The sequence below is a fragment of the Zingiber officinale genome, chromosome 10B (assembly GCF_018446385.1).
Source record: "Zingiber officinale cultivar Zhangliang chromosome 10B, Zo_v1.1, whole genome shotgun sequence".
NCBI lineage: Eukaryota > Viridiplantae > Streptophyta > Magnoliopsida > Zingiberales > Zingiberaceae > Zingiber > Zingiber officinale.
The window spans coordinates 49,292,834-49,307,674 of NC_056005.1; positions in this window are offsets into that span (position 1 = coordinate 49,292,834).

The window sequence follows — 14,841 nt, forward strand, 5'->3', positions numbered from 1 at the left end:
TAAACTCTAGGGTTGGACCGGCGACTATAAACCCCCCGGACGGGACAGCGTCGCGCTGGTATACTAAGGCCTAGTGTCTAGGGTCGATGATCAACAAGCCTTGATCCTAAGACGGAGAAAACAATGGCGTGTGCCTACCAGCGGCGACCAACGAAAAGCTAACGGAATGGAAGGTCGTTCGACTGAGCGGCGTAGTTGAGAAAAACACCAACGAAAAACTAACAGAAGTCCCATGCGGAATGAAGGTAGTTCGACCGAGCGGTGCAGTTACAAGAAACACTTCATTCAAGATAACAGAGCAAAAATGGGCATTCCAAAATTACAGTTATAAGTTCGCCGATCGGGAGGATTACAGAAAACACTTCATTCAAGATAATCGAAAACATGCTTCGGAATGGTGGTGAGAAGCGCCGCATGCCCCGTAGTAGGGATGACCACGGATTCGGGGAGTTGACCCTTGGACTTCAGATAGTCCGCCGTGGCGGTGATGGCCAACTCGAAGGCAATGACCATCCGGTCGCAGACCTTCTCAACAAATTCCGTCAAGCGGATGTACTTCTACCTCAAGGTGGCGACACGGCCTGGCTCCGCCTCCTGGTACTCCTTGAAGGTGGCGCGGGAAGCATCAAGAGCCTCCTGCAAGGCCTTCAAATCGTCCTTGAGAGCCGCCGCCTCGACCGAGCGACCCTTCTTTGTTAGTTAGAGCCCTAGAGCCAATCATTTGATGATTGTATTATGGACTTGTTGTATCATATTCTTATATAAATAAAGGCATTTGTTTTGTTTATTATACTTACTTGTATTGGTGCCAAATAAACTAAGTATAATAGCGTCCTTGAGTAGAAGGTTCTTACCTATATAAATCGATTGGTTGAATCGATAGTGAGATGATATAGGAAACACTACTCTTAATCATTCCTAGTCGAGTATTAACATTCCGGGATAATGTTAATGCAATAATACTAGCATGTAGGTCAACTCGATGACTTGATCTCACAAGTCATGGATATAGAGATATCAAGTTGACACATGAGTATGCATTGGAGAATGTATACTGAATGACCCGCCATGAGAAAGTATCATGGATCCTTATATGAGTGTCATATACTTTCTCATGTGGCTATTAGTATGACTATTAGTCCTTGGACCTGAAGTCACCATGGATCCCTACATAAGTAGTTATGTACTTTGGTTTCGTCAAACGTCACCCGTAACTGGGTAGACTATAAAGGCGATTACTGGGTATGTAACGAATTATGCAGAGGGATGTGAGTGATGTAGATGGGATCTATCCCTCATATATGACGGGAGCGACATCGATATTCTTAATAGAGTGAGACCACGAAGTGCATGGCCATGCCCAAATGAGTCAATATGAGATATTGAGCTCATTTGATTTAGTGAGTCTATTTAGAGATCAAGATTTAGATTGGTCAGAGGATGACACGGTCTATGCCTCACATTGATCAATCTAGATGTCTAGGATAGAAGGACACTTGTCATATATTGTGAGGAGTCACAATTAGTAGTCACAAGGTGATGTTGATCTCAACATTCTTGTAACTTGGGTAGTAATGTTGTGTTGCTAGATACCACTCATTACTTATGCTCCTAAATGGGTTTAGGGGCATTGCCAACGTTACAAGAACCTATAGGGTCACACATTAAGGACAATTAGAAGGACATTAGGTTCATATGATGAACCAAGAGGATTTGATTCATGTGATGAATCAAATTGGATTAAGAGTAATCCTAATTGGGATAATTGAGTTGGACTCAAGTTGATTCATGTGTTTAATGAGTCTAATTTAGATTATGACTCATTGAATCAATTTAATTAAATGTATTAGATTCATTATATTAAATTAGCTTGAATTAAATGGTTGGATTAGATCAACCATGAGAGAGATTAAGTCAAGTTTGACTTGACTTGAGAGGAAGAGGAAGAGTCAAGTTTGACTAGACTTTATGCCACATCATTTGTGATTTGGCATTAAGTGGCCAATGATGATGTGCCACATCATCATAGCTAACACATGTATGTGCCACCTAATGGAGGTTATAAATTCCCTCTTTAATGGCCACTTAATGCAAAAAGGGGGTTACACTTCTTGAGGTGGCCGACCACTTTTGTTGTGAATGAAAAATTGATTTTTGATTCAAGGCTCATTCACATCATCTTCTTCCAAGCTCTCTCCTCAAGCTCTCCCTCTCCTCCTCTTGCCATGGCTGATCAAGGGTGCTAGCACACCTCTGTTTAATTTTTCTCCCCCCATTTGTTTGTGTGGATACTTCTAGAGGATCGTACGCTTGACGATCTCGAGATCCGACACTTCCTTGGACGAGCGGGATTCGTAAAGGGCACGCATCAAGGGTAAAAGGTTTTCTCCTTGTAAATCTATTTTAGAACTAGCATAAAACTAGTACTCGTAATGTTTTCGAAAGTTTTTACTTCGCACGGATCCGGTGGCATGGGGGTTTCGGGGTTTCCGCGACGCGAAAAAGTGGTTTTCGCGGCCCGAAAAATCCAACAGTGGTATCAGAGCCACGTGCGAAGACTTGTACGAGTTTAGTTTGTATTTTTATGAAAAATATAGAATCTGTAACATTCTGTAATTTTATGATTTTTATAGTTTTTATGGGTATTTTTCTTGTAGAAGCGAAGCACAAGTGTTTTGACACTTGTAGGCTTCGACTACCGAGAAGATTTTTCCGAAATTGCAAGGTTTCGCCCCAAAACTTTTTGGGACAGCGGGCTAAGGCACTGTAGGATTGCTTAGAGACACTCGTGATGGTTAGATCGTGGGTAGGGGCGTTGTCCCTGACCCCGCAAGGGGATTCGTTCCGCGATTGCGCCCGAAAATCGCTAAACGGGACCGCCGGGAATATTTACTCATAAAGTTGTAAAAATTGGTATTAAAATTACAGAAAATTATGGAAATTACATAATTTAGAATTATGTATAATTTGTGATAGTCATGGCCCAAAAAGACCCAATTGGATTGGTATATTTGTGTTGTAATTCATATTACGGCCTGCGCGCTGTCATTTGTATTGAGTGTGCTGTATATTTGATACGCGACGTGCGCGTCATGCTTTTCTCCATTTATTCTTGAGTGTGTTGTATATTTGATACGCGACCGTGTGGTTTGCTCCTCCGTCCAATGTCGTGATCGGAGCTTCTTCCCTTTCTTGTCTTTTGGGACTTCGAACGGTTTCTTGATCATCATCATGATATCCCAATCCGTGTTGAAGAAGACCTCCATCCTCATCATCCAATACGTGATGTCCCCAAGGCTTCCTCCTTCAAATTTTGGAGGGACAATAAACCCGGCCATCATGTGCTTCCTTGGCGGTTAGTCCAACGGAGAGCAACCTCGCTCTGATACCACTTGTTGGAGGATCGGTGGCTGGCTTGAAGGGGGGTTGGATAGACGGCGCCCCCAAATCGTTAGCTTCCTACACTATTGTTAGCTTGCGCAGCGGAATACAAATAAAAACAAACAAGCTAAACTAAATACAAGACAAAGAAAGGAAATGCAAACCAAATCGCTAACACGTTCGTTTACGTGGTTCGGAGATAACTTGCTCCTACTCCACGGCGTGTCCGTAAGGTGGACGATCCCTCAATCCGTCGGTGGATTAGTCCCCGGCAAACTCCGGCTAGCTCAACCTCCTTGTGGGTGGAGAAACCTCACCACAACACTCACCAACAACACTTGGACACAAGGGAACTTTGAGCACTTTGGTGACTACTAATTAGGCTTTAACCAAGTCTAATTCAGGTTGACCGGCCATCCCAAGCTCCCTCTTATAGAGCTTGGGGAAATCATGCCGATTTGATTACACCGATCGGTCCTTGCACCTCGGACCGTGCCAACCAACGCCTCTCTCAGCGGCTAACTATCACGGTCGTCCCAGGGACCCGTCGAAGTCACCGTTTGGGCATAGAGGCTTCATGCTCACCACGGTCGATGGTCCCGAGTGCTCCCGTCGGTACAACAAACTTAGGGTTTCCCATCCCGAGTACATTTCACTCACACTCGGACCCTCACGACTCACTTGACTCTTCTTTGCAGCCTTGACCTCTTGCCTTCAAACCTACTTCCTTTGGCTCTCGTCCCTCGGATGCATCCAAGCCCGCGACTTGTCTCCAATGTCATCCTTCACGTATGCCTCGAAGTCGCTTCCCTCGGTCCTTGTCCTTGCTGCCTTGTCCACGATCCCTCAGATGCATTCAAGCCCGCGGCTTGACCTCAATGCCATCCTTCATCAGACCCGAAGCTGTCAACCTGAGTCACATGTGTCACCTGCAGTCCTGCACAACTCAAGTACACATATTAAATAACGAGGGTAAACCTAACTTAAACCCTTTGCCCAAACACCAAAACACATGGTCCCGCGGACCATTGGGATTGCTCCAACAATCTCCCTCTTTTTGGTGTTTGGCAATACGTTTAAGTTAGGGAAAACAAATAGCAAATAAACATGCTAATACACTGGACTTACGATGCCAAGACTACACACTTGGACTTACTCCGCCGAATGGACTTACGTTGCCAAGGCTACACACTTGGCAATCGCCGAATGGACTTACGTTGCCAAGGCTACACACTTGGCAACCGCCGAATGGAAATGCAAACATGCATTGAAACCTATCACAAGGCTCCCCCTACACCTAAGCTCCCCAATGAGCTAGGATTTTACCACGGGCTTTTTAAGAACCTATCCCAAGGCTCCCCCTACACCTAAACTCCCCAATGAGCTAGGATTTTACCACGGGCTTTTTAAGAACCTATCCCAAGGCTCCCCCTATGCAAAGGCACTTAAGGTTTTCCCAATTTAAACCTTACTTCTCCCCCTTTGCCTAACATCCAAAAAGTTCTCCAACAATATCCCAATTGTTGAAAACTTATCATCTAACTGACCCTAAACTCATGTATTAATCCCCCTTGGATCCCATACATCTAACCGAGTTGACTTGGTCACATACCAATGCTGAAGCGATTGCAGTATCGACGGCGACCCTCAGTGCCACCGCCCCCTTCGAAACCTTATGTAGCATTACGTGGTCGAAATCTCTTACCGTACCGATGTCTGTGGTACCCGATGCCGCCTCGTCAAATGAGCTTAGAACCATTCTGGCTCAAAACATTGTTACCCGACGGTGGTCGACTGATGTCAGACGGTACCCTATTTGAAAAATCAGCCTTTTCCAACTTTAGAAATGCACAGAAATTTAGACCTCCAAAAATTCCCAAATTTTGTGGAGAGGTCTATTGTACCCTTGTCTACTTGGAAAAAATACATTACAAAATATATCTATTACCAATCCCAAGATTGACACAAAATCCAAAACTAACTAAATGGTTCAATTGAACCTTGACCTAAAGTCCTAGTTTTGGCTTCCTTTTGATGTATTTGCACATACCAACCCACAATGCATCCCTAGCATTGGTTTATATGGCATCTATACATCCAAAACCAATTATCATGCTATATGACCCCAAATGTCATATTTCTTGCATGAAACACAAACCATGTGTGCCAAATCCCTAGGTTTGAGACTCAAATCCATCTCCAAACCTTTTGGCACACTCCATAGCTCCTCTAGACTCCCAAGTAGTACCCACCTGAGATCCATTGGCCATGGGTCCCAAATTGACTCTTAGAGCTCCCCCTAGAGCTCTTAGCCTTAGCCACATCCCTAGGTGACTCATCCACAATGGCTAGGCCACATCGGTCCACCCCCGGCGACACTTGGCCTACAAACGTAACTTTCTTAACCTTGGACACCTTGTCCTTGGTTAATTTCTTCTTACCATTAAATGACTTTCCCTTACCATTTATTGGCTTCTCCTTGCTATAGTCATATGCAACCCTAGCATAAGACTTTCCCTTAGCTTTGGAGGACTCTCTCTTGCCATTATCATGTGCCACCTTAGCACATGTTCTTCTTTTAGCCTTAGAGACACTAGATCGGTATCCCAAACCCGATCTATCATTGTTGGGTTTTTGACTCCCCAACACCATACTCAATCCCTTAGATCCAATAGTGAATCTCTTAAGGAATTTCTCCAAATTATCAAGCTTTGACTTCAAAGCTTGATTCTCCCTCTCTAGGTTCCTAACCCTAGAGTCAACATGTCCACCTTGGACATTCCTAGATCTACCCATTCTAGGCATGTGTCTCCCCTTCTTGGGATTAATGCCTTAGGTCTCCTTAGGTCTACCATTCCTAGGTTTTTCATGAATTGGCCTCCTAGGGTTTTGATCTACATTAACCCTATTCCTATCATGATACTTAAATCCAAAATTTTGCATTGCTACATAATGATAATCATTATTTTTCCTAGCATGCATGGGAACATAAGAATTTGCATTGCATTTCAAATTAGGGTATACCTCCCTTACCCTTGTAGCTCCCCCTTGACTCTTGCTTCTCTTCTTCTCCCATTTCTTTAGATGCGCAAGCTTCTTGATTTCCCCCTTCTTGGGGCATGTGGTGTGGTAGTGTCCCTTCTCCCCACACGTGAAGCACACAATGCGCAATCTCCTCCTTTGGGCTTCTTCACTCCTACAACCCTTGTTAGTGTTTAAATTAACTTGAATGGGTTTAGGAGATACCTTCTTCTTACCCATAGGACATCTACTTTTGTAGTGCCCCCTTTCATTGCACCCGAAGCACACAATGTGATCTTTTGATTTTGCTTCGGTGGAGGTTCTCACTAGGTTGACTTCTTCCAAGATTTCTTCTTCTTCTTCTTCACTTGTCTTGGATTCTTCTTCAACCATTGAGGATGTAGATGCAATATCTTCCTCATCCACACTTGTGGATGACCTTTCTTCATCCTTTTCCTCAAATGTGACCAAATTTACTTCCTCTTCTTGAGCTACTAATCCCATCTCCTTGGGCTCCACATCCGATTGGTCCTTCTTCTCCTTTTGGACCACTTCGTCACTTTCTTCGGATTTTTCTTCTTCTTCTTGTGTAGGCAAAAATTCCTCCCATGGAAATTTCTTTATTTTGCTCAACAAATCGTGGGCATTCTCGTATTTACCTACACGGCTTATCACGTCATTAGGCAAAATATCAATCAAAATAGATATTACCTTATCGTTTGCTTTTGACCGTGTGGTTTGCTCCTCCGTCCAATGTCGTGATCGGAGCTTCTTCCCTTTCTTGTCTTTTGGGACTTCGAACGGTTTCTTGATCATCATCATGATATCCCAATCCGTGTTGAAGAAGACCTCCATCCTCATCATCCAATACGTGATGTCCCCAAGGCTTCCTCCTTCAAATTTTGAGGGAAATACCATCATGTGTTCCTTGGCGGTTAGTCCAACGGAGAGCAACCTCCTGATACCACTTGTTGGAGGATCGGTGGCAGGCTTGAAGGGGTGATAGGAGGCCCCCAAATCGTTAGCTTCCTCCACTATTGTTAGCTGCATGAGATGAATACAAAAAAACAAACAAGCTAAACTAAATACAAGACAAAGAAAGGAAATGCAAACCAAACCGCTATAACGCGTTCTTACGTGGTTCGGAGATAACTTCCTACCTCACGGCAGTGTCCGTAGGTGGACGATCCTCAATCCGCTTCGGTGGATTAGATTACTGCAGCTCTCAACCTCCTTGTGGGTGGAGAAACCTCACCACAACACTCACCAACAACACTTGGACACAAGGGAACTTTGAGCACTTTGGTGACTACTAATTAGGTTTTAACCAAGTCTAATTTCGTCAGGTTGACCGGCCATCCCAAGCTCCCTCTTATAGAGCTTGGGGAAATCAGCCTTGCTGATTTGCCCGTTACCAGTCGACTGGTCCTTGCACCAGTCGACTGGAGCTTCTGTGCTCACCACCCGTCGACTGGTCCCAGTACCAGTCGATTGGTACAACCCTAAACTTAGGGTTTCCCATCCCGAGTACATTTCACTCGCACTCGGACCCTCACGACTCACTTGACTCTTCTTTGCAGCCTTGACCTCTTGCCTTCAAGCCTACTTCCTTTGGCTCTCGTCCCTCGGATGCATCCAAGCCCGCGGCTTGTCTCCAATGCCATCCTTCACGTATGCCTCGAAGTCGCTTCCCTCGGCCCTTGTCCTTGCTGCCTTGTCCACGATCCCTCAGATGCATTCCATCCTTCTTCGGACCCGAAGCCGTCAACCTGAGTCACATGTGTCACCTGCAGTCCTGCACAACTCAAGTACACATATCAAATAACGAGGGTAAACCTAACTTAAACCCTTTGCCCAAACACCAAAACACATGGTCCCGCGGACCATTGGGATTGCTCCAACAGAAACCAGGTTTGGTCTCCGGCGCCGGCGAGCTCTCTCCTCCACGGATCCTTCACCAAGCCGAACTTCTCACGGCAAGGTCAGCGCGGGCACAAGAAGAAGCCGCAAGTTTTCAAGCTTTGAAACCCTAGACCTTCCTCTCCTTCGGTTGTAAGTCCAAGAATCGTCGGTAAGTACTACTCACCTGTGGTAGGAGTTGCTCCGAACTTAGGGTTCTTGTTTCCTTGCTTCGGTTTTTGCTATGCCGAATAGAATTATATGCTAGGGCTTTATTTTTCCTTGCCCTGTTTATCAAGCCGAACAATGACTTTCAACATTAGAGATTGTAAACTTCAGTTTTGAACCTAAGTGTAGCATTTAGAATTATGATACTGCTGTGAGAGAAATCTTTACTTAAAAGCCTCCGGATTAGATTCAAGACAACACTAGGCATTCATTTGGCTTGCTGTTTTAGTTCTTTGAGTTGTGTTTTGTGCTTGAATTTCCTTGCCATTGAAGAGCCTAATTAATTACATCTTCAAGCATGTCTCCATATGTTCCTTATTGATGAACAGATTCAGTTCTTGGCATTTCAAGAGCATGAACAGCCGTAAGTTCCAACATGCAAACATTAGCATTTTCGTTACGTTTGTGCCATTTAGCAAGATCAAATTAGTTTTCTTTTGCTCCATTTTGTAGCATGATTAGCAAGATCAAATTAGTTTTCTTTTTGCTCTATTTTGTAGCATGATTAGTAAGATTAGATTAGCTTTCTTTGCTCTTATCACAGCATGTATAGGAAGCTCAAAGTTGCATTCTTTTGCCCTATTTTACAGCATGTATAGAAAGCTCAAAGTTGCATTCTTTTGCCCTATTTTACAGCATGTTTATAAAGCTCAAAGTTGCATTCTTTTGCCCTATTTTACAGCATGTATAGGAAGCTCAAAGTTGCATTCTTTTGCCCTATTTTACAGCATGTATAGAAACCTCAAAGTTACATTCTTTTGCCCTATTTTACAGCATGTTTAGAAAGCTTAAAGTTACTTTCTTTTGCTCTATTTTATAGCATGATTAGTAAGCTTAAAGTTGCTTTCTTTGCTCTATTTTATAGCATAATTAGTAAGCTTAAAGTTACTTTCTTTTGCTCTATTTTATAGCATGATTAGTAAGTTCAGATTTTCTTTCCTTTGCTTTGTTTTATAACATGCTTAGAGAGAGTTTAGATTTGTTTCCCTTGTATTGTTTTTATATAGCATGCTTAGTTAATTGTAATCCTACACTTGTTAGGTATATCTAAAGGATTCCAATAAACTCTAATAAAGGATTATGAGAAAAATGAGTAAAGAAAAAAACCAAGGTCTAGTTAAAAAGAGATAACTAGTAAACTAAAGTAAGAGGCTAGTACCCGACTTCCAAGGTTGTCGTTAAACAAATCCAAGTGACCAATTCCAAGGTCTTGGCCCTGGTAAGACCAAGGTCTTTACCTCATAGGACTAGAGGCTCGCTACCTCAGTCACTATTAGAGAGCGCGCAAAACAAAGATGGTACTAAGCCTGGGCCCAAAGAAAAGAAAAGAAGAACAAGAAGAAGAAAGTGAAAGAGAAATTAAAAGATTAATTTCTAGTATAAGAAAAGCAAGAAGAAGAAGAAGAAGAAAGTGAAAGAGAAATTAAAAGATTAATTTCTAGTATAAAGATGTAAGAAAATGAAACGAGTATTATGCTTAGAATCAATAGAAGTTTAGTTATTTAATTCTAAGCCTACAGTAGTAGTTTCATTACTTTCCTGTCAGTTAGTGAGCATGTTTAGTATTCAGTTTTATTTCTGTATACCATGAGTACATGCAGCTTTGCTTTAGCATTTCAGTTTCAATATTATTGCATTACTTTTATGCACTTCGAGTTTTTGTGAGATAGATTAGTACTTACTAAGCGTTTTCGCTTATAGTTTTGTTTCTTTCCTCCTACTGTAGATAAAGGAAAAGCTAAGATATGAAAGGGAGGCGACAGGGTGGTGGTGGTGATGAAGGTGTGTGATGACTGGACTGTGGAGAGATCCAGAAGTAGCTGGCAGAATTGTCAAGACTTTCTTTTAGTTCTCTTCTAATGTTATATTAAATTTGGGATTGTAGTTGAGTTTATTTCCGCATGTCTAATTAGTCTCTTTTATTATTTGTGGAGTGCTGTAGTCGTTGCTATTGCTAGAGTAGTTTCTTTGTTTTTACTGTTATTTTTTTATAACTGCGTGGTTGTGAAAAATGTGTTCCAGCTGCCTGTGCGGTACAGGGGAGACTCTGCCGAAATTTTTCGGTAGGAATTCCTCTGAACCGTGATAAATCTAACTGATTCTAATAATAGCATCATTGACACTAGTAAGTAGAGTAGTAGTTAGGTAACGGTCGCCCTTAGAGAGTAGTAGTAAGAAGGGTGGGTTGTTACAGGAGCAAATTTCCTGGACTGGTACAGGAACTTGAGAATAGTTCTCACCCAGGAACGTAAACTCCTCCTACCAATGCCACGCGAGCAGACAAAGATGCTTACAAGAAGCATCAAGATGACGCATTAGATGTGTCCTGTCTAATGCTCGCGACCATGAACTCTGAGCTTCAGAAGCAACACGAGTTGATGGGCGCTTACGATATGGTTGAACATCTTCATCAACTGTATCAAGGACAAGCGAGGCACGAGAGATTTGAGATCTCAAGGGCACTATTTCAGTGCAAGATGTCAGATGGGGCTCCCGTAGGCCCATATGTACTCAAAATGATTGGGTAGATAGAAAACCTACAGAGGTTGGGGTTTCCACTTGGCCAAGAGCTGGCCACTAACCTGATCTTGCAATCCTTGCCGGATAGCTATAGTCAATTCGTTCTAAACTACAACATGAACGAAATCGACAAGCCACTGCCCGAGCTGCTTAGCATGTTAAGAAGGCTAAGCCCCACTCTGTTCTGATGGTTCAGAAACACAAGGGCAAGGGCAAGCCCAAAGACAAAGGAAAGTCCCAAGCCAAGGGCAAAGGCAAGGCACTGAAGCCTAAAGGAGGGGTCGCCAAGGATGCTACCTACTTCCACTGCGATCAGACCGGGCACTTGAAGAAGAACTGCAAGGTGTACCTGGAAGATCTTAAGAAGAAGCGAAGTAAGACTTCCACTTCAGGTATATATGTTATAGAAGTCAATTTATCTATTTCTTCATCATGAGTTTTAGATACCGGATGTGCTTCTCACATTTGTGCTAATGTGCAGGCGCTGAGAAATAGCACGACATTGGCAAAGGGCGAGGTGGACCTACGCGTAGGCAATGGAGCACGGGTTGCTGCTGTTGCTGTAGGAACTTATCATCTATCTCTGCTCTCTGGGCTTGTATTAGAATTAGATGAATGTTGTTATGTGCCTGCATTAACTAAGAACATAATTTCAGTTTCTTGTTTGGACAAGAAAGGTTTCTCTTTTATTATAAAGGACAAATGTTGTTCTGTTTATTTAAAAGATATGTTATATTGTAGTGCACCTCTGATGAACAGACTCTACATTCTAGACCTTGACAACCCTATCTATAACATAAATACCAAGAGGTTCAAGTCAAATGACTTGAATCAAACCTATCTCTGGAACTGTCGCTTAGGTCATATAAATGACAAGCGCTTATCCCAGCTCCATACGGATGGTTTGCTGGACTCATTTGATTTTGAATCTTACGAGACGTGCGAGTCATGCCTACTAGGCAAGATGACCAAGACTCCCTTTAGTGGGCACAGCGAAAGAGCGACTGATTTGTTAGGAATTATACATAGTGATGTATGTGGCCCTTTCAATGTCGCTGCTAGAGGCGGTTATAGGTACTTCATCACATTTACTGATGACTTCAGTAGATATGGTTATATGTACTTGATGACACATAAGTCTGAATCCTTTGAAAAGTTCAAAGAATTCAAGAATGAAGTACAGATACTTCGATCAGATCGAGGTGGAGAATACCTTAGCCATGAGTTTCGTGACTATCTAGCTGAGTGTGGGATTCTATCCCAACTCACTCCTCCTGGAACACCACAGTGGAATGGTGTATCCGAAAGGAGGAATCGTACCCTATTAGATATGGTACGATCTATGATGAGTCACATAGATCTTCCGACATTCCTTTGGGGCTATGCTCTAGATACGGCAGCTTTTATACTCAACCGAGTTCCATCCAAAGCCGTGATAAAGACATCATATAGGATATGGACTGGGAGAGATGCCCAGGTGTCTTTTATGAGGATTTGGGGTTGTGAGGCTTACGTTAGACGTCAAGTCTCAGATAAATTAGGACCCAAATCCGACAAGTGCTACTTTATTAGATATCCCAAGGAAACCCAGTCAGCACAAGGTAGTTGTGGCAAAGACTGGGGTCTTTCTAGAAAGGGACTTTGTTTCTAGAAAGACTAGTGGGAGTACGTTCGATCTTGAAGAAGTTCAAGATGCGGACCATAACACTGAAGCCTCGATGGAAGTTGAACTGGAACCACAAAGTGTTGTGGATGATGTTGTTCCACAAAGAGATGAGGAACAACAACCAGTTCAAGTAGACATACCTCTTCGCAGGTCTGATAGGGTACGTCGTCAGCCTGAGAGATACTCATTTCTCTTATGACGTTGTGCTCATAGAGGATGAGCCTACCACCTATCAGGAAGCTGTGATGAGACCAGTTTCCGAGAAATGGCTAGAGGCCATGAGATCCGAAATGGAATCCATGTACACCAACCAAGTATGGACTTTGGTTGATCCACCTGAAGGGGTAAACCCCATTGGGTGTAAGTGGGTCTTTAAGAGAAAGACTGACATGGATGGACTTATCGATAAGGGTCGCTTGGTAGCTAAAGGTTTCAAGCAAATTCATGGTATTGACTATGATGAAACGTTTTCTCCAGTAGCGATGTTTAAGTCCATTCGGATCATGCTTGCTATTGCAACATACCATGACTATGAGATATGGAAGATGGATGTCAAAACCGTGTTTCTGAATGGAAACCTGCTCGAGGATGTGTACATGACACAACCTGAGGGTTTTGTAGATCCACAGCATACTAGCAGAGTATGCAAGCTGCATAGATCCATTTATGGACTAAAGCAAGCTTCTCGGAGCTGGAATCTTCTTCGACTAGACTTGAGGGGGAGGCATGTGATCCGGTGGTAAGGACGGGGGGCCCTCGTTGGCGGGAGGTCAACGACACGTGGAGGTCAATAGTCAAGAGGGTCAACCCAAAGGTCGTGCCGAGCGGACAAAGGTCGTGCCGAGCGGAGTGGCGAGCCGACCGAGCATCCGGCCGACCGAACATCCGGCCAAGGGTCTCCTGGACCGGACGAAAGACAGCCCGACCAAGGGTCGGGTTTCCGATGCTCAAGGTAAAAGAGTCTATGGGCCGGGTGGACAGGTCGCTCGGCTGAGCCACAGGGCAATAAGGCGCAATTCCATCCGAGCACATGAGTAGGGCTTCCCCGCACGGGCCAAGGTATGCGCATTCCCGGTGGCCATGAGCGCCGAGCGGCTGGTCCGCTTGGCTTGGGAACAGGTAAGAGCGCAAGGAGACAAAAAGGACAGTTGGTAACTTCATCCTCGAGACACCTGCCGCTGACAAACAGCATGGTCGGCGGCTGGAGCGGACAAAGTATCGTACGATGGAAGTTTCCACCGTCACATCCGGGATATGTTCGGACGATTGCGGAATGACGTCAGTCATGCTTTTCTGACACAACCCTACTTAGGTATGTTTTGGGGAAGCGTGCCACGCCTCCCCGGGGTCCTATATAAGGACCCGCAGACTTCGACGGAGGTATACGATTCTCATCACTGTAGCCACAGTAGCATTACTTTGCTCCTCTCCTTCTTCATTGTCTGACTTGAGCGTCGGAGGGTCATCGCCGGGAAACCCCTCCCGGCTCAGCTGCTTTGCAGGTTCGCCGGAGATCCACATCACCAGTCGGAAACAGCGGAGAGTGTCACGTCTCCAGTGTTCGTCGACTCAGCACTCGGACAGGATCAACTTTGATTACTGAAATGACTTCAAATCATATAATATGAGTATCATTGCATTCATACTAATTTCATCATAGTGTTTTTATTTTTTTTAACCATGACTTTTAAGCCCAAATTTAAGCCTCTTTTGTCATCAAAATATTTTAGCAAAAAAAAAAAAAAAGCCGATACTTTCAAAAGTAGGGCTTAATAATCGAATTGACTGAACCAATGAAATTGAAATCAAACAAATTGTATTTTTTTTCTTTTACAAATTGAACTGATCGAAACTTCTTTGAGAAAAAATTAATTAATACAGTCAAAACCCAAAATGATTGAGTATTCAGATACTCGAATCCACCAATTAACTATTAGCCGAGCAGTTGAGTTGATTAACCGACGACTCAACTCTTTCTTCGACTTTTAGTCGTGCAGTTGAGTTGAGCGTTCGGTTTCTATCGAACAGTGATCAATCGATTGCTAACATTCTAATCAATTTCCAAGTCAATGAGTTACGTTGATCAGTTGATTGCTAAACTTATTGTTTGATTTCCTAATTGATTA